The sequence below is a fragment of the Schistocerca gregaria genome, chromosome 8 (genome assembly GCF_023897955.1).
Source record: "Schistocerca gregaria isolate iqSchGreg1 chromosome 8, iqSchGreg1.2, whole genome shotgun sequence".
Lineage (NCBI taxonomy): Eukaryota > Metazoa > Arthropoda > Insecta > Orthoptera > Acrididae > Schistocerca > Schistocerca gregaria.
In genome coordinates this window covers 79,070,838-79,091,272 of record NC_064927.1, presented here as the reverse complement: position 1 = coordinate 79,091,272, position 20,435 = coordinate 79,070,838, and the positions used below count along the sequence as shown (strand labels likewise).

General features: G+C 43.3%; 1 protein-coding gene across 5 annotated transcripts in view; it reads left to right on the top strand.

Annotated features, from left to right (window-relative positions):
* The window catches only part of LOC126284041 (bifunctional heparan sulfate N-deacetylase/N-sulfotransferase), a 1,095,215-nt gene that overhangs the window by 565,797 nt on the left and 508,983 nt on the right, over positions 1–20,435 (top strand). Inside the window, exon 2 of one of the 5 annotated variants that reach the window (XM_049982615.1) lies at positions 14,228–14,316. The exons of the other annotated variants lie outside the window; for them this stretch is intronic. The gene's annotated coding sequence lies outside the window, so the exon portion shown is untranslated. The remainder of the gene's footprint in view (positions 1–14,227; positions 14,317–20,435) is intronic. 5 annotated transcript variants of the gene reach the window in all.

Sequence of the window (20,435 nt, the reverse complement as noted above, 5' to 3'; positions counted from 1 at the left end):
CTCTGCCCGCGCTCCACCCAGCAGAGTTAACACTACCAAAGATCCTAAAAACTTTGGTTCTCCACACGACCTATCTATGTATTCGTTCGATAGCATAGTTTTCCCTAGGCCAGACCCAGCGTATAAACACAAATAATATTCACAAAACAAAACAATTATACATAGACATAAATGCATATATATATACAAATAGTAAAACAATTACAATATACAAAGACATAGAAATGTTATATCTTCAGGTAACAAAATAAGGAAAAAAATTTGCAGTGCAATAGATGGAAATAGGAGGATATGCATTTCCGGCGTTACAGTACGATGGATGCTTCTTCTGATTTAAGATTGAATGATTCATTGCCCGGATATGCAGTAGTTGTTAAATCTTATGTCATCCGCTTCGTACATGCCATCAATTGCTAATAAAAAATGGTTCAAATGGCTCTGAGCACTATGGGGCTTAACTGCTGAGGTCATCAGTCCCTTAGAACTTAGAACTACTTAAACCTAACTAACCTAAGGACATCACACACATCCATGCCCCAGGCAGGATTCGAACCTGCGACCGTAGCGGTCACGCGGTTCCAGACTGAAAGTTTGTTGTTCCTTGGCCACTAAATACTTTATAACTTTCGCACCACACGCACACGCAGTTGGTTGGTAAAGTCCGTTCTATTAAAATTAAGTTTCTTGACAATTACGACAACTTGACTCTTCAGCGTAATTGTATTCGTGAAGTCGTGTTATTGTGTCCTACTCGTGACTAATTGAGTGTAGTCCTTTGATATACTATCAACTCTTCTTTTAGTTCCAACTATTTGAAAGTCAAGTCCAATATTCTCTAGTTTCGTCAATAAAGGCCAATTAACGCGTTATGCACGGTTAAACGCGTCTGTCAGTTCCTGTCTCTGCTTAGAAAGTCAGTTTACGAAGTTCGTGAATCACGTCACGCAAGAAACACTTCTGAACGCAAAACAATCTCGTCGCGTTCCGTACTCTCAATAACTAAGACAAGAATTGTTCTCACACGTCTTTACAAGTAGAGAGCCAGCAAGCGACTTCTTCTGTGAAAGAGTATTGTAGGCGCATTGAATTTTTTCGTTGCGCTTACAACTCTCTTCCACATAAAACTTATCTCTGGCTAACATCACCGTGGACTTAGCTTTCAAGATATTAATTGCAATTATCACTTGGATATTTGTCCATTAATTAAATCTGAGGTTTCTTCCTCTTCTTTTCATAACAAAAACTCTCAGTGATGTATAATGTTGTTGTTATCAAAACTTCTTGGTGTTAGCTTATCGGCAAAGATGTATTTGCCGAGATAACTCTTCCTTACTTCGTATTTATGATATTCTGTGTTAATTGACTTCAAGGGGGTCATTGGAGTGTTATGCCTTTCGCCTGCTTCATTTATTGCATTTTGTATTTTCTCCTTTCATCAATTAAATTCACTATCTTTTGTGTTACCCAAAAATTTCTACTGGCTCTCGTCTTTTTACCTACTTGATCCTCTGCTGCCTTCGCTATTACATCGCTCAAAGCTATCCACTCTCCTTCTGCCGTATTTGTGTCCACTGTCGTAGTCAGTCGTTCTCTAATGCTCCCCCTGAAACTCTCTACAACCTCTGGTTGTTTCAGAATATCCAGGGCGCTTCACCTTAAACTCCTATCTTTTCTCAGCGAGTTTGCGTTCATGAGATGTAACGCACGCCATTCAAAAATTCCAGCGATTTTTTTAGAGAACCCGAATGACCTACGATTTAATATAAACCAGATACACGAGTCTCTACTGTGGTCCAGTGTCTGCGGATGGGGTGAGAGGTAGACTGACAAGGGACTTGTTGATGCGATGAGGATAGCGTCTTTCTGATTTTCTGCGCAGGCTTCTACCACGCTGTAGGCTTCCGCAAACGGACAGTCAACTGATGGGAGTGGGGTTGTGAAGATTTTTTTGTGGGAGGAGAGCTGCTATCCCTTGCTCCTCTGTGTGTTTGTGTACAGGGTGAAATGTATTTAAACCGACAAACTCTAGGAGGTTGTAGGGGACATCAAAACAAACATTTTTCCTTATTGTCATTTTTTCCTATGGGGATTATTTAAACCGGTGGAGGCAGTATTACTCTCTTCAGTTGTTAGAGGCCGTATTACGATCTTCTTTTGTAGGCAACTGCTGTCCACCAGTGTAGTAATGCATCGTCTCTGTTTACTAATTGAGCGATACACCTGGAGTGAGTACAAGAATATTGTCGTACTACTTAGCGCACCACAACGGACAAGCTGCACAGCCGGTTAACAACAATATCCTAATCGCCGTATCCCGCTTGATAAGATCTTTGCTTCTGTGTACCAACTTCTGCGTGAGACCGGGTCATTTAGCAGATTACCTGGACAGCGACGCCGTCACACGGTAAGAACGCTGCAATTTGAGGAAGCTGTCTTGCAGCATGTGGAGCGGGATCCTTCAATCAACACTCGTGCAATTGCACGTAACATGGGGACGAATCAGACGAATGTAAGAACAGTCCTTCGAGAGCATTGTTACGTCCATTTCACTTACAACGTCTTCACAACGTGGAACCAGTTGATTATCCACCCAGCGCACAGTTTTCGCAGAGCTACCCGGAACAGTGTGAAATACATCCTACATTCCCATCCTCTATGGTGTTTACCGATGAAACAACGTTCGGGAGTGATGGAGTCTTCAACAGGCACGATTCGCATGCTTGGAATGATGGCAGGCACTATTACAATTTTCTCGCCAGAGCATTGCCAGAATTGCTGGAAGACGTCCCGCTGCCTACAAGACAACACATGTGGTTCCAACATGACGGGGCGCCGGCACATTTGAAGCGTCGTGTGCGTCGATTCCTGGACCGACGGTTCCCAGGAACGTGGACTGGCAGTGGTGGTCCTGTACCATGGCCTGCTCCATCGCCAGATATCTCCTCTCTGAACTTTTCTATGTGGGGAGAGACGCGCAACCTTGTTACGCAGCCCCTGTTGCATCAGAAGAGGATGTGGTTGCCAGAATAGTAGCAGCAGCAGGAACAATTCAGGATACTCCTGGGGTATTTGCCCCTGTCAGACAGAACATAATCCGACGGTAAAACCTTTATTTACGTGTCAATAGAGGCATTTTTGAAAATCTATTTTTATTGAAGTTGGGTTGTGTTAATGTGTTGTCTCTTGGTCATAAAAAAGGGAAAAGTGTTTGTTGGTTCAATTAATTTGCCACCAGATAAATATTTCTCTATCGGTTTAAATACTCCTGACAGGAAAAAATGACATTAGGGAAAAATATTTATTTTGATGTCTCTTACAACCTCCCAGAGTTTGTCGGTTTAAATATTTTTCACCTTAGAATGAAATTTTCACTCTGCAGCGGAGTGTGCGCTGATATGAAACATCCTGGCAGATTAAAACTGTGTGCCGGACCGAGATTCGCACTCGGGACTTTTGCCTTTCGCGGGCAAGTGCTCTACCACTGAGCTACCCAAGCACGAGTCACGCCCCGTCCTCAAAGCTTTACTTCTTCCAGTATCTCGTCTCCTATCTTCCAAACTTTACAGAAGCTCTCCTGCGAACCTTAGCAGACCTAGCACTCCTGAAAGAACGGATATTGCCGAGAGATGGCTTAGCCACAGCCTGGGGGATGTTTCCAGAATGAGATTGTCACTCTGCAGCGGAGTGTGCGCTGATAAGCTGTGAGGGCGGGGCGTGAGTCGTGCTTGGGTAGCTCAGTCAGATAGCCGGCACGGTAACTCAGCGTGTTCGGTCAGAGAGCTGGTTGGCCTCTGTAATAAAAAAACTGAGTGGACAACGACCAAACACAACGATCAGCAACGGAAAAAAAAGAAAAAGAAAATAAAAGTCGGTAGAGCACTTGCCCGCGAAAGGCAAAGGTCCCGAGTTCGAGTCTCGGTCCGGCACACAGTTTTAATCTAGCAGGAAGTTTCACATGAGCGCACAGTCCATTGAAAATCTCATTCTTGATACGTATTACATTTTCAACATACAACGAGTCTTACCGTTTTGTGAACGTTTATTAGAAAATGGTTTACGTTATTGTATATTATTGATCGTTCGTATGGGCACGTTGCAGTTTCCTCAAATTCGAGTGAAAGGCTGGATAGCGGAGAACACGAGCGAATTGGAAAAGAACAGTTCTTAGACAAATGTTGATGGTAGGACAGCAACCAGCCACAAATTTACTTTCAGTTCCTTTATTCAAAGGCTACCGTTACCGGTTTCGAATCGTTGTGATTCATCCTCAGACGGTTTACATGCTTTGTTTATGACATGTGGTGTGTTTTACAGATTAATTGTCCTAAAATATAAACAACACGCCACACACACACATGGATGCTTTACAGATTTTCGTTGTATGTGACTTACGCGAAACGTCGGTTTCGAGTGTTTGTTTTCATAAAATTCGTACAGCAGATGTAAATGCATTCGTACTGCATTCTTATTGTTGCACATGTAAATTGTTCTCACTGAACACTTAAGGTTTTTCACTGAGATGATTTCTACCACCCACCACATGTTTTGACACAACAAAGAGCTTACAAACATATGAGTATCACAGATGTTATACTATATCGTAACATTTGATGATGATGTCCTATGTTTCGAAAGGATCATATATTCATTTACACAACTGTAATGCCTTTTACACTAGTACAGAGACATTGAATTTTTTTTTACACACGTACAGAGACATTTAATTTTGCTAAAATAATTATATATATAACTGTATAGGTAAAATAGTATATTATTTAATTATATTTAGCACCATGAGAATTATAGTAACACACAAATTTGCTATTGATCTGCAGATAGGTGTACTAATATTATTTACTTTGGAGGCTGGAAAGTAAATGGTTCAAACAGCTCTGAGCACTATGGGACTTAACATCTATGGCCATCAGTCTCCTAGAACTTAGAACTACTTAAACCTAACTAACCTAAGGACATCACACAACACCCAGCCATCAGGAGGCAGAGAAAATCCCTGACCCTGCTGGGAATCGAACCCGGGAAGTCGGGCGCGTGAAGCGAGAACGCTGCAAAGTAGGAAAGGGGTGTTAGCTAACTCTGTATGTTGCTGTCCTAACACCATCAACATTTGTCTTCAAACAACAGCCACGGTCTCCATCATGTCATCATATGAAATAATTGCATAGAACAGTTTTTAATTTTTTTACGTTGAAATTAAAAGTTTTACTCAGAAACTAATTACAGAGAGGAATGTAGTATTGCTTCATGTACAAGAACCAAAGTTTTTACTCAACACGAGATGACGTGAAATGTCGCGCCCGAGGTATCGTGTCCGACACAATCTACAAAGAGAACGCTGTGTCGCGCCAGGCGATACGACTTCCGAACCTCATCGGTCTTGTTTCGCTGTCGTCCCAGTGTGAACAGCTGACGTCGCTGGAAGTTGAGTGCCCACGCGCTCGGCCAGCACAGAGGCTGTGCCCGGCCCGCAGGAAGGGCGGGCCGTGTCCCCACAGCCGGGCGCGTGCTGCGACAGCCGTCACCGTGCTGCGCATGCGCCGCCGGCCGCTCCACCTGTGGTGCCCGACCTAGCAGACACGGCCGCTCGCAGGTCGATGCGCTTCCGGCCGGCCCGGCACGGTCCTTGCACCAGGTCCGGGCGCGCTGCTCCGCGCCACACTTCTCGGGAACCACGCACGCGCACGTGCAGGCTGAAAAATGAAACTTCCTGGCAGATTAAAACTGTGTGCCGGACCGAGACTCGAACTCGGGACCTTTGCCTTTCGCGGGCAAGTGCTCTACCGGCTTTTATTTTCTTTTTTTTCCGTTGTTGATCGTTGTGTTTGGTTGTTGTCCACTCAGTTCTTTATTACAGAGACCAACCAGCTCTCTGACCGAACACGCTGAGTTACCGTGCCGGCTATTCGACTGAGCTACCCAAGCACGACTCACGCCCCGCCCTCACAGCTTATCAGCGCACACTCCGCTGCAGATACCGAGCGAGGTGGCGCAGTGATTAGCACACTGGACTCGCATTCGGGAGGACGTCGGTTCAATCCCGTCTCCGGCCATCCTGATTTAGGTTTTCCGTGATTTCCCTAAATCGCTTCAGGCAAATGCCGGGATGGTTCCTTTGAAAGGGCATGGCCGATTTCCTTCCCCATCCTTCCCTCACCCGAGCTTGCGCTCCGTCTCTAATGACCTCGTTGTCGACGGGACGTTACCCTCGCTTCCTCTCCGCTGCAGAGTGAAAATCTCATTCTGGAAACATCCCCCAGGCTGTGGCTAAGCCATGTCTCGGCAATATCCTTTCTTTCAGGAGTGCTAGTTCTGCTAAGGTTCGCAGAAGAGCTTCTGTAAACTTCGGGAGGTAGACGAGGTACTGGCACAAGTAAAGCTGTACTGGCAGAAGTAAAGCTGTGTGGACTGGAAGGTAGACGAGGTACTGGCAGAAGTAAAGCTGTGTGGACAGGGCGAGAGTCGTTCTTTGGTACCTAACTTGGTAGAGCATTTGCCCGCGAAAGGCAAAGGTCCCGAGTTCGAGTCTCGGTCCGGCACACAGTTTTAACCTGCCAGGAAGTTTCATGTAATATATACTTTATCAAAATTATTTCTGTAATTAATGTAATTATCAAAGAATAACTGCATGTCAAAAATATGTATCTTAGAATTAAATCAAGTTAACTTTTTGTTTTAAAAAAAAAGCGCCATAACAATTTTCGCTCTTCTTTTCGTTTGCTTTCGATGTTAGTGGTCGTACTGTGTCTGTCTGAGTAATGAGGTGTGTGTGTGTGTGTGTGTGTGTGTGTGTGTGTGTATTAAATATTTTAGTATATGGTTATAGAGAATTTGCTGGAACTATTTAACAGCTGTAAATACCCTTACATGTCGAATTCATTAGATTTTTCAGCATTTAGCATTTTTAGCTGTTCGAGCATTATCGCTGAAGAGCTGCAGACGTCGCCATTGCGCGGCAAATATGAATTACAGCCAACTATGCAATAGGCGCACGGCCTGAAGCGCTTTAAGTTGTTTCATTTTCAGAACAGCAGACAAGCTGAGCAGTACACTATGTAAATATTTTTTTACTGAATTTTGACTTGAAAGCCCAAGACTAACGTGGACACTTACAGTATTTTTGTGAACAGTAAACAGTTTGCTATATAAAGTCAGTGATAGCATTAACTAACATAACAGCAAAGTATTTCTCTCGCAGTCATATTCCTGAAGATGGTAAATGAGCTCTACTTGGTAATGCGAAACTTTGTGCCTCTTTCCACCTTACGTCAAAATTGTCATACGTAATATAATAAATGCAATATTACTGAACTTAGCCGGCAAAATGTAATATTAATTATGAGCTGCATTGTTGTGGTAAAACACTAATAGACAGAAGTTATTACATTACGATTTTTAAAGATTGTCTCCAACAACAATTAACAGTTTTCAGAACTCACTTTACAGTAAAAAAAATAATAATTAAACGGAGAGACGCCTTAAAACTATTCGGTAAAAAAGATTGATTTTTTTCCATAGTATAGTATGACATCACAGTCTGATAGTCAACTGGTTTTCTTTTTGCTATTACCCATTGTTGTTCTGTTACTTCGATATTCAGTAAAACCCAGCGAATGCTTCGAAAAGTTTGCGTCAAAAATGTGATGGCTGGACTCTTCACATTTGGTGCATTTTGTAATGCGAGTATTGTCTACTGTCGAAATTCGACAAAATGAATCAATGGATCGGATCTAAAAATTGTCATGCGTCTTAAACTATATCTGAAATTTTAGCCTCAGAACTGACCTATAGCAAATGCTGCGTTATAACTACCAGTATTGTTGAAATAGTTCTTTGATTTATCTTCAATTTTTCAATCACTTGAAGCCAATCTTTGATACAGCGCGTTTAAAAATTTTTTCGTTAACGGCGGCAAATTAACTTTTTCCTGATGACAATACATTGTGAATGCCGCTGTATCGTGTAAAGTAACTTTAAATGCGAAACGATTTGCATTACAAAAGCTACGATGTGAATTCCTCAAAACGCAATTATAATCCACAAAATTATTTGTAATTACATTCAGTGCACATTTAAATTTATCTTTCAAAACAACAACAGAAGTAACTTTATGAACGTACACCTTACTCCTGTTACTTTGTGCACACGAAAGTTGAACCTCTTTAACTCTCCTTCTTGCTGTCCGACCCATTAGTGTTCTTCTCCGAGGCATAGCCTGAAACAAATTCAGTTTCCTTATAATAAAGGAAGTCATAGCGTGCTACGGTCGCAGGTTCGAATCCTGCCTCGGGCATGGCTGTGTGTGATGTCCTTAGGTTAGTTAGGTTTAAGTAGTTCTAAGTTCTAGGGGACTGATGACCACAGATGTTAAGTCCCATAGTGCTCAGAATCATTTGAACCATTTTGTAGTCGTAGCTTCTGAAAATGAAGACACTGAAAATTAGATATACTTCAGAGTCTTGTGAGGGCCGCAAACGAACGTAAAGTTGGTTCTGTTTAATCTCAGACGAAAGTGAGTGGAAAACCGCCGCTGATAAACAGCGTGCTTTGCCCTCGGTTGCTTCGCTGCCAATTTTCGTTTTGCGCAGCTGATAGCTTCAACGACGTTAACACTTGTGTTATTGTAGCTACCCGGTAAGCGCGTGTTACTGCAAATGAACCAGGTGCAACATTTCACAAGAACTTTCGTGTCTCATTTCTATCTTGGCACCTCAACGGTACGCAGAGCAGATTTTGATAGAACTTCAATTTTCCATGTTCACGTATTGGAGATATTTCAATTCGTTATAGAAAATGTATCATAAGAGTTACGAATATGAAAGAATCCACTTCCTTTTTACCACTCTTAACGGATACGTACAAACATAACTTTTTTATTCACGTCTGTGGCAAAGTACCTTTCGAATTATTTAAGTTTATCCTCACTGTATAATTAACATTAAAAATTGGTACTTAGATTTCCGTGTTCACACATTAATACACTGGAGCACCAAAGAAACTGGTACAAACAGCGATCGTCGGAAACCCTTTCACGCGGATCACCCGAGTATAAATGATAGCTCCGCCAATGAACTGCCATTTTACACCTCGTGTAAGCGATACTACCGCCATCTGTATGTGTGGATATCGCTATCCCTTGACACATCTCAGTGTCTATTTTGATTTTTTCGTAGAAAGAATGATTCCTCATACCATCACAATCCCCGTTTAAGTGCCAAATTGGTGAAAGAAAAAATCCATTCGCGACCCACAAGACTCGGTACAACAGCGAGCAGTAGCGCTGCACAAGGCTCACCTCGAGTTGTCGAGTGAGACGAGAAAGCCGCTCGCGTGAGAGGTGGCACATGCTTTTGCGAAAATTCGTAAGAAACACTTTTTTTCCTTTTAAGATAAAGTATGTATTTGCCGCTCTGCAAATGTAAAACCTCTAGTCGATTATTAGTCGAACCACGTAAAAATTAGAAAGAATACTCATTTAAATCGATATAGGCCTTCGGCCGGCAGTTGTGGCAGAGCGGTTCTAGGCGCTTCAGTCTGGAACCGCGCGACCGCTACGGTCGCATGTTCGAATCGTAGCACGGGCGTTGATGTGTGTGATATCCTTAGGTTAGTTAGATTTAATTAGTTCTAAATTCTATGGGACTGACGACCTCAAAAGTTAAGTGCCACAGTGCTGAGAGCCATGTGAACCATTTTTTATTACATAGTCCATCCAGTCGCTCAACAGCTGTCAACTTTAACGAAATGGCGGAAAAATCCTAAGCGGGACAGCGCACACGTGCTTAATGCGTAGCTCATCATACAGGTAGTGATCCCTCTCCCCACCCCCTCCTTTCCTTTCCCATCACCCCGTCGCTCTGCGCCATTGTTCTGTCAGAAGGTGTTTGTGCCTAGCGTCTGATGTGCGTTTTAATCACTCTTCCCGTTCCTCTTCAAAACTGTCATTTATTGTCGAGTTCTCACATTATTTCTTATCTGACTACTCGTTGCATTTCTCTTGAGAAATTAGTTGTAATAGGATGTGACGGCAAGGCAATCAATACAGGTTGGGAAAACCGACCTGATTCGCCCAATCGAAACACAGTTACGGAAACTACTAAAATTGGCGGTTTGCTCTCTCAATTTTGATGAGGTATCATTTCTTCATCCGTTTCATTCGCTAAACCGTGGAAAAGATCATCAGTTCCTGAAGCTTTGAGAGGGACAATCGGTGAAAACCTATGTGACTGCCAGAAATATCCTGTGTGTGGCTTCAATTGCATTGATTGTTAGATCCCCAAAAGAAACAGAAATAAACAAAACAAGGATCAACGATATCTACGCGGCGTATACATGGCAGTAAAATCGATAAAGTGTTGATAGGATTTGGCAGTACGTGATTATCTGTCCCTCGTCACGCTCCAGGTGGTTGACAACACAAAACACGTATATCAGATTCTACGTTACTGAAAAAAAATCCCACAGCCTAGCTTCATGAAATAATTGTGTCTAATTTGAAGTCATAAACGCCACTGTGGTGCAGTGTTAAAACATGACATCTGTCAGAATGTTTACATGTTATTATTGACCCAAGGATCGAAAGCAATTTTTACCTTTCCGGAACATTGTATGTTGAATGTGGCCATGATGCAAGATAAAAAAAAAATCACATTAAAGAGCTCGGTCTTTCACGAATGTTGAATGCAAAACAGATCAAGAGAAGAAAACTGTCAGAAGCACTTAGAAAGGATTAAATAGATAGACTGTGATTTATCTTGTCCCCAGTTGAGGGAAGTCAGTGAATGTTGACGTTAAATGATGAATTCATTATGGCTCAGTTCCTCCTAGCTGGGATATGATAATCGAGAAATTCCCAGTTCACACGGAGACAGTTCAACGATGTTTGAAACTCTTGATGGAGGCTTGGGGAGAGTTCTGCAGAGCTGAATAGCTAGGGATGGCTCCTTACAACGACGCTGCTGCCTAAATTCAAAAAGAAGTCGGATTTCCAAGTGCCTTCAGCTAGGATAAACAGAGAGAATCTGCATTCTTTTCCTGGGCTTTTCTTTCAACAAAACATATGATGGTGTCTTGAATTTCCTTAAATCCCGCTTTCACTACCGAACGCTACGTCAGCATTGCCTCTCTGCTGCTTTTGCTTTCCCAGAAACTGATCGTTGTCGTTCTTCTGCATATTACTTTTGTCAGAAACTTGGACACGTGAACTGTTACCTTATTTTGCCATAGTTTTTGCAGTTGTCTTGGGAATTGTGTTAATGGTATCCTTCTGACAGTACGATGGTATGTCTCCAGTCTCATAGATTCTGTCTGGCTGGTTATTCCCAAATTACTTTAGGAATGCTGTCTGTGTCTTCTGCCTTGCTTCATCACAAGTCTTCCAAACTATAATGCTGCATTGTTTTCCCGCCTTCCTCGTACATTATAACAGTGCCGTTTCTTTCGCATTATTAGTGTTGGCGTCTTTGCTTTTAATATGCCGAAAGACCAGTTACAACGTTCCGTAGCCTGGCACCCCGCTGGCGTTTGGTGCCGTAGAAATGCTCTTTCAGAATCGTCATGGAGCAGTAAAGAATGTTCCAGACTAGCTGACAATCCCGGCATTCCTAGGATATTCATTTTGCCAAGTTTTTTTATTGGAAATCAAAGAAAAAAATTTTAATTTCCATGTATTTGCGAAAACACCTTTGAAATTATGAAACAGTCGTGTAAAGAAATATGCATAATGTACAAGTGTTAAGTAGCAGCCATACCCGACAGCGGTATAGCGAATACACTTAGTAGCAGAGAAGTAATACATTTAAACGTCCTGCATGAAACGGCAGCTTTCGACGGATCTCATTGTTTATGACGTCATATCTCCACAACTATGACATGTCAGTTGTCATTACCACCTCAGTGACTATTGCCTGACAGTAAGGGACATCCGTACCAATTTTTGTTGAGATCCGCCCAGTGGAATAGGTAGACAGATTGAACGCACACACACACACACACACACACACACACACACACACACACACACAACAGCGCGCGCGCGCTCGTGCATTTTTTAACATATATGGATCGTTCTTAATACGCGTTTGTCCATAAGTCAGTTGTCCATAGCAAACCTTAGGCTCCATGTTGTCTAGCGGTGGTGGTAGTTACTTGTAACCTTGACAGGTGCGTGGTACCCAAAAGTCAGTTGACAATAGAAGGCCGCGGTTATGTTGTTCGTCATCATAGGTGAAACGACGAAGAAAACAACGTGTATTTGTTTTGAAACATTGTGGGAAAATGACCATAAGTATAGTGATGTTTTTGACACTTACGCAAACATCCAGCATCTCAGCCATCTCGACAAGCTGTTAGCAGATTAAATTTAAGATTTAAAGAGTGCTGCTCCCTTGTTCATGTTGGCCAAAATGTGTTACTTCAAAAGAGGGTCTTGATGTTGTCACGCAATGTTTTGTGCAATCGTCGACTAAATATCAACGAAAAGCTTTCAAGTAGTATTGAATAGTAGGGAGAGCCTACGCGGGATTCAGAAAAAGATGGAATTGGGATCATATAGGTCTCCATCAATTCGAGGGCTAAATTAAACCGGAAAAACGCATGGAATTCTTTGAGTCGTACACTACTTTTTGTAGCCTGTATATAAAAATTTTACAAAACCATACTTCAAGGTGAATGGCAGAGCGAAGAGTCTCCTGAGTCTCCTGGGATTCTACAAATCCTTGTGTGGCGACGGAGATAAACTCTTCTCGCTTGACTGTATGGGCCAGTGATTTTCATCGGTGGGCTAATTGGGTATTATTTTTTGTAACGATACTGTCATTTCTATAAATTACCCGGGGTTTGCTTGCAGAAGCTGTTCGTAGAACTGAAAAATAGTCCACATTTTGAACATCTGCAGCTGGTTAATGAAAACTTGGGCGGATCGATTGACTGAATGGGATCCACGATACCCATATATCACACCCATGAACGTTTCAGTCTGGGGTATACTAAAAAAATTACGTTTCTTCCATCAAAATTTACGGTGTCGAGCATTTGAAGTAGCGAATACTAGCATAATTTGAAAACCTACAGTAGATTTGCGACAACATTTTTAAATCACTGTTGAAAAGGTGCAATGTTTGGTTAGAATAGCATGAAAACCACTTTGAGTATCGTCTGTACGGTGATGGAACTCTAAATGTATGTGTTGAGAATAAATTTGTATTTTTAGTTGTTTGTTATTATCGCAACAAACGCGTTTTTCAAAGTGGTTCAAATGGCTCTGAGCAGTGTGCGACTTAACTTCTGAGGTCATCAGTCGGCTAGAACTTAGAACTAATTAAACCTAACTAACCTAAGGACAACACACACATCCATGCCCGAGGCAGGATTCGAACCTGCGACCGTAGCGGTCGCTCGGTTCCAGACTGTAGCGCCTAGAACCACACGGCCACTCCGGCCTGGCACACGTTTTTCACACACACTTATTGCCCACATTATATTTTAGAGAATGAAGTTATATATCGTTTCTCCATTGACCTTAACATGTGAATGGATGGGTAAAATAAAATTTATTTTCCAACTACGACTGTCTCAGTACCGTATGCCGTTATAACCAGAAACTGTAGTCTCTATATATTTTTTGAATCATGTGAATTATATCGTAGTGATGAAAACCGAAGCACTGAGTGGGTGACTTCTGTAGTCGTTGAAATTGTAATTTTATTTTTGTTTTTAAAGTAATAGCGCCGTTTGTTATCGTCCAAATTATTCTTCAAGGTTTCTTCTTTTTGTTTTTATTGATGTAATCCTTCGTCATAGAAATGTGCTCTTACTTTCAGTGCATATATGTCGAATTTAACTAAAAGCTGCGAAATGTGTTGTTTCAAATACTGGGGCGATAATGTTCTCAATGATAAACAAGAACTATGCACTGCAGTTAAAAACATAGATCTGGTTGCTTGTTTGAAACTTCCTACACTCTCTGCTTAGAATATATTTAGTAGTTGTGGCAGTTGTTACTAGTAAAGTAGCGTGCAGCAATATAGAATATCCTGATGGAAAGTTTTAATTTGAAACTCTGCCTTAAACCGAAGCCTCTCTTTTGTAACAATGAACACTCGAGCATGATGGCTGCAAAATATTTATCTGTTACAGGTTTCTTCGCTGCTTTCATTTTACAAGAAATCATCTACTCTAGATTCATGCTAAAACACCTTTTGTGTTGTTTCAGGTAAGAGCCACGCGTTGCTGCACTGCATGCGAGTGACTTGTGAGGAAGCCCGTGTCGACGTCACAGCCGGCTGCTGAGCCATCACGCAGGTAAGCTGACAGTCTTGTTGTTCACAGGTCGGTCTTCATACTCGCACATGGAAGGGTTATGCGAATGTAGGCACGAAAACAGGAACGTTAGTGTGAAATTTAAGAGGACAGACGAGGGGGAGAAAAACTAAACTTCTTTTTCTTTCTGCTCCACTTCCTTCTTCTCTCATTTCATAATTTTCGTGCCATCAATCTTAGCTTACAGTGGAACTGACAGTATTATCTCCAGAGGTGTTGTTATTGTGTTTAAGCGGCTCGGCCAGACCGTCTGTGCTTAACCGGATGTGGGAAACCTCCCAAAAGCTCGTGATTTGCCCCCGATAGGATGACAGCTGCCCGCGGCAATGACGCAACGTCTGCCTGTAGGGCTCGGTCGCAACCCCACGCTGCGGTACAAAGCAGCCTTTTAGCAGATACGTGCGTCGGTTGCCTGTACTACTTCCGTGTTTTTCAGACAGGGGAAACATCGTCAGCACAAGTTAAGTAGAGTTTTTCTACACAAGTAACAGCGACTGAAGAAACAAGTATGTTAGGAACCATGTGTGGAGCAATACATTAATTGTTAACTGCAGTGAAAATGCTTAGAGAATCAAAAATAGACAGCTGATAGCAGCTCTGTGTATGGCGTGGTGGAATTTATAATGAAAATTTCGTGTGGTTAAAGCAGGCGCCCAGCCGTTCGACCGAAAGAAGTGCTGTACGTCCTTGGAAATGCCTGTCTCAAAGAAGGGAGACAGCTGTTTCTACAGTTTTCGTATTTCTACCCTCTCCGTATCTCAGCAGAAAGGGGTGTGCCACAAATGGGAACACCAGAGGTTCAAAAATGGTTCAAATGGCTCTGAGCACTATGGGGCTTAACATCTGAGGTCATGAGCCCTCTAGAACGTAGAACTACGTAAACCTAACTAACCTAAGGACGTCACACACATCCCTGCCCGAGGCAGGATACGAGGCTGCGACCGTAGCGGTCGCGCGGTTCCAGACTGTAGCGCCTAGAACCGCTCGGCCACAACGGCCGGCGGAACACCAGAGGCAATCATCGTAGCAGAAAAAAGAGGCATGTACGCTTCAGACGAGTACACATTGACGACAAAACCAGAGTACAGGCGCAAAAAATTTTAGAGGAAACGTTTGCCATAAGTTATGCGAATGAAGTTGCGGCACGCATGTTTTCTGGCGCACCTAAATATTATCGGAGTGGTCGGCTCTTCATTTACCTACTTACGTATTTACTTACTATATGTAATTACTAAATAAATTGCGGAAAACGTAGTGAAAATACCGGTTCCCCTGCTCACGAACGTGTAAACCATAATGAGTCAGAAAAATATCGAATTAACAATATATTAGCACGTTTCTTCGAGGAAATCGACGTAAACCTCTGACCTTAGGAGCAATGGAGTTTGTAAATTTATACATGTATAAAATAATTGTATACTGTAGACTCTTTTAACTAACCACAGAAGACACTGTTGACGATGAAGGATGCACTTGTAAAATTTGACATATTTGATGCCTACATTTAAACCATTTGTCGCCTGCCTTTTAGAGAGGTCCCATTAAAATCTTTTGGTTCGCATTAGATTGTAATAAATTGACAGATGATTTCTAATCACAAGAGCCCACTTACGAGGTGCGTTCAAGTCGTAACAGCCCCGGTTCCTTTTCTCACAAACTAATCACACGGAAAACGGTGAAACTTGTCACTTCTCGGCGTGATCGCCCTGTAGCCGGACAAACTGTTCACAACTTCGACGCCATGATTGCAAGGCAGATGCAAGCGCATCTTTAGCAGTCTGGTTCGAGCGCTGGTCAATCGGTGATGCAATAGCGTCATAGCTAGTGAATTTGCGACCAGTGAGAATGTCTTTCATCGCTGGAAACTGCCAAACGTCGCCAGGATCAGCATACGGTAAGTAGGGGACACGAGAAGCCACTTCAAAGTTGTTTTCGCCAAGAAACTGCAGCGTCGCCTTCTGCCGATGCGCTGGTGCGTTTTCGTAGCGTAAGAGCGTATGATCAGCCTTTCAGCCCAATGCTGGAATGAGATTTTTCTTAAAAAATCTTTGTAGGGTGCACCTGTCACCCTACGGCCCCTCGGATTACAGTCAGTGAAGATTACGCCACCTCTGTCCCAGAACGCGACCACCACCATTCATCAGCACTGGCGCTTGCCCGCAATGATTTGGCGGCGCTGAATGTGGGCGTTCTTCCACTGAAATGACTGGCGCTTCTTTTCAGGACTGAGAAGTGGCAACCGTGGCTCATCCACTGCCACAGTCGATGAGCAGCAAGTTCCGTTGCTGCCGCCGCCACGCGTCCACGTTGCCTGGCAACGTGCCACGCGCGCAGCCTCGTGGTCGCCCGTCAGCATTCGTGGCACACACACCTGGCCTACACTTTTCGCATTTTCAGGTCTTCGTGCAGGATCGTGTGCACATTTCCCACGGAAATGACAACTTTACAGCCGACGTGTTCCGCACTCATTGAGCTATCCTCCCAAACAGTTGGAACATACCGTCACACCGGCTGGTGAGAGGCATAGATTGTCTCGGTTTTGTTGGCACACGCCGTTCCGTCTTCTTTGAACTGTCGGGCTCACGAACACACATTAGACACATCCGTGTGACACATATGTCTCACACAAGTAACAGTGAACTGGTGGAAGAATGATTACACGCTGTTCTTTAATGAGCACGTCGCCTTTTTTAAATGTCGAACACAGTTATCAGTGTCACCGTCCCGTACCGGATTTCTTGGGTCCCGTCCAGTGCTCTCATCTGCCTCACACTTTCACGAGTGCCCAACTATTTTAAAAGAAACCGCACGTTTCTATCGTTTCCCTCCTGAAAAACATAGATAAATTAAGTGTTATAACTTGAAAGCACCTCGTAATTTTATAATGTGAGTGTTGACTTACACTTCTAAACCACATTATTGTTTCCAGAAAGAAACAAGTTAAAGAAAGGAGTTCTCCCGAGTAAACTCCAGTTTATCGGACAGTGCGGTAGCGCTATTGCAGTTGTTGCGTTTGAGGCGATCCAGTATGAGGAGAAGCTCAGTACTTACATTCAACTGAGTGACTTTTATCGTGGTGCTGAGCTCGAAGACTGCTTTCGTGCAACTCTCCTCGCCAGTCTGTCGCGTGCAAGCCTCTACGTTTTTACACAACTACAGCAAGCGACTACCACTTGAACGGCAGAGCAGTGGTCGCCACACCAGACTCGCATTCGGGAGGACGGCGATTGAGATCATTGTTCGGCCATCCAGACTGAGTCTTACCGGGGTTTCCCTGAATCGCTCCGGGCAAATGCCGCCACTGTTTCTTTGGAAGGGCACGGCCACTTTGTTTACCCGTCCTCCTTCCCGATGCTGCGTCTCTAATGACCTCGGTGTCTACGTGACATTAAATCCTAACTTTCTCCCTTCCTTCTCCCATTTGAATTGCGTACTGTAGCCAAACCACGATCTCTCACTACAGTTTTTACCCCCAGCATCCCCCCCCCCCCTTCCAAAGTGACGATTGGTCAGTGTCTCAGGACGTGGCTTATTAACAGTCCCCTACTTCTAGTGATGACTTGCTGTTTACACTAGGTGACAAGAGCTGTGGCGGACTTCCTAACATCGCATCGGACCCCCTTCTGCCCGGCGCTGTGCAACAACGTCACGTGGCACGGATTCCACAAGTTGTTGAAAGTCCCCTGCACAAATATTGAGCCATGTTGCCGCTATAGCCGTCCATAATTGCGGCGGTGTTGCCTGTGCAGGATTGTGTGCACGAACTGGCCTCTCGATTATGTCCCATAATCGTTGGGTGGGATTAATGTCGGCCGATTTCCGTGGCCAAATCATGCTCTCGAACTGTCTAGGATGTGCTTCAAACCAATCACAAACAATTCTGTCCCGGTGACACGGCGCGTTTTCATCCATTTCAGAAGATGAAGTCCATGGCTGCAAATGGTATGCGAGTAGCCGAATATAACCATTGGCAGTCAGTGATCGTTTCAATTGGACCAGACTACTCAGCCCGTTCCATGTAAACTCTGCCCACGCCACAATGGAACCACCGCCCGCTTGCACAGTGCCTTGTACACAACTTGGCTGCACGGCTTCGTGGGCACTGCGCCACACTCGAACCCTACCATCAACTCTTAGCAACTGAAACCGGAACTCGACTGACCAGGCCACGGTTTTCCAGTCTTCCAGGATCTAACCGATACGGTCGCGAGCCCAGGAGAGGCGCTGCATGCAATGCGGTGCTGTTAGAAAAGGCTCTCGTGTCGGTGATCTCCTAACGGGTACGTCCATCGTACGTCCCACATTGATTTCCGCAGTTATTTCACGCAGTGTTGCTTGTCTATTAGCACTGACAATTCTACGCGACTGCTACTGCTCTCGGAAATCCGTCAGCCACTGCGTTGTCCGTGGATCTCGAAATACTGAATTGCCTGTTTCCGAAGTCCGATTTCCCATGCTTCTAGCTCCAGGTGCCATTCCGCGTTCAATGGTGCCTCTACCAGCCACGCCGTGGTGGCCGTTGTGGCTCAAGTTAAGTGAAGGTGATCGTTTGATGCGTGCCACGGCGGAGTGTCGCCGATTAATCGTGGATAATTATTCCGTCCTATTTGGTGAATTCAGTATGCTCATTAGGTTTAAAGCGTGTTCTGCAAGACCGAAGTTCCTTCCCGCTATACATGCTCTTTAACCACGCGCTTAAACCTTGCACCATTATCGCCACTCTGGAACATGTTTAAGCCCCTTTATTTATCAATATGAACCGTTGAACCTTCCCTTTGATCCACATTGATTAGCTAACTCCACTCGTTGCCTGCTTGTTGCGCTGCTGCTACGGTCGCAGGTTCGAATCCTGCCTCGGGGATTGATGTGTGTGATGTCCTTAGGTTAGTTAGGTTCACGTAGTTCTAAGTCTAGGGGATTGATGACGTCAGATGTTAGGTCCAATAGTGCTCAGAGCCATTTGAACCTGCTTGTTCCTTGTTGGAACGATCATTGTCAACGTTTGCGTTAGTGTGTACCAGTTGTGAGTCGCATTTAAATTATATGTCTTCGCAGCTTTACCTGTATTTTGGAGGGTGTGTATTTTATTGCTTAAGAGATTTTTGCTAAGGATTATGCATTGTTTGCAACAGCCACAATCAGTAGTGTGACTTCGTTACCTTTTCTGTATTTTGGATGGGCTTTATGCACGTGTGTAAGGTGTTACCCATGCATGGAAACTGTTAGTACAGTTAGCTGCTGTCATTGTAATGAAGTTTACTGATAAAATTGTGTAACGGACGCGCTTGCAGCCATGCCTAGTTGGTATAACTTCCTTCTTGTATTTGGAAACTGTATACTCCTGATTTTAAGCCCTTCCCTTAATGATATAAATTGCTAAAGTTTGTTATTAATGAATTAAGCCGTTTAAGTCTTAGACGACTTTGAGTGGTGGTGTTCTTCTAACAAGTTTTTTTTAAAATTGTGATTATAATATCGTTGTTAAGCAATAAGGTGTATTCCATGAAACAACAAATGAGGCAGTATGTGGGTCCATCTTGCATGTGGTTTTCCTTGAAATTATCTCAACTCCAGTTGTGAGGTATCAGACACATTCTAGATAAATATCTTTAGTATAAGACAGTAAAATGTTGACACTATGTCAATGAGAGACCAAACCTACTAACTTTTTTTTGCAATATTTGACTTTTGATTACAAAACCTCACAAACATGTATACGTTCATTAATTCTAGCACTAGTAAGTTTTAATTCTTTACGCGGCAACTGAACATTCTGTTACAGATTTTGGAGGCCAAAGTGACTACTACAATTTTCGTATTTGTATTTTCACAGCTTTTGATTCTTCGTCTTTAATTTCCGATTTCCATTTGGCAAAGCTAATATGAAATGCGTATTGTAAACAACACTTGTTCGTATACAACATTGGTTGTCATGATTTCAGTGACAGCAAAGGGTTTACGTTCGTATGGCCAGAAGCAGAAGGTTCTCAGAGGTCACAAGAAATAGCAGCATGCCACAAACAACGCAACAGGCCACAAGCATATTCTGATTTACTCTGATTCATGCAGATGACGCTCCTAAAAGTTCAGAGAGTGGATAT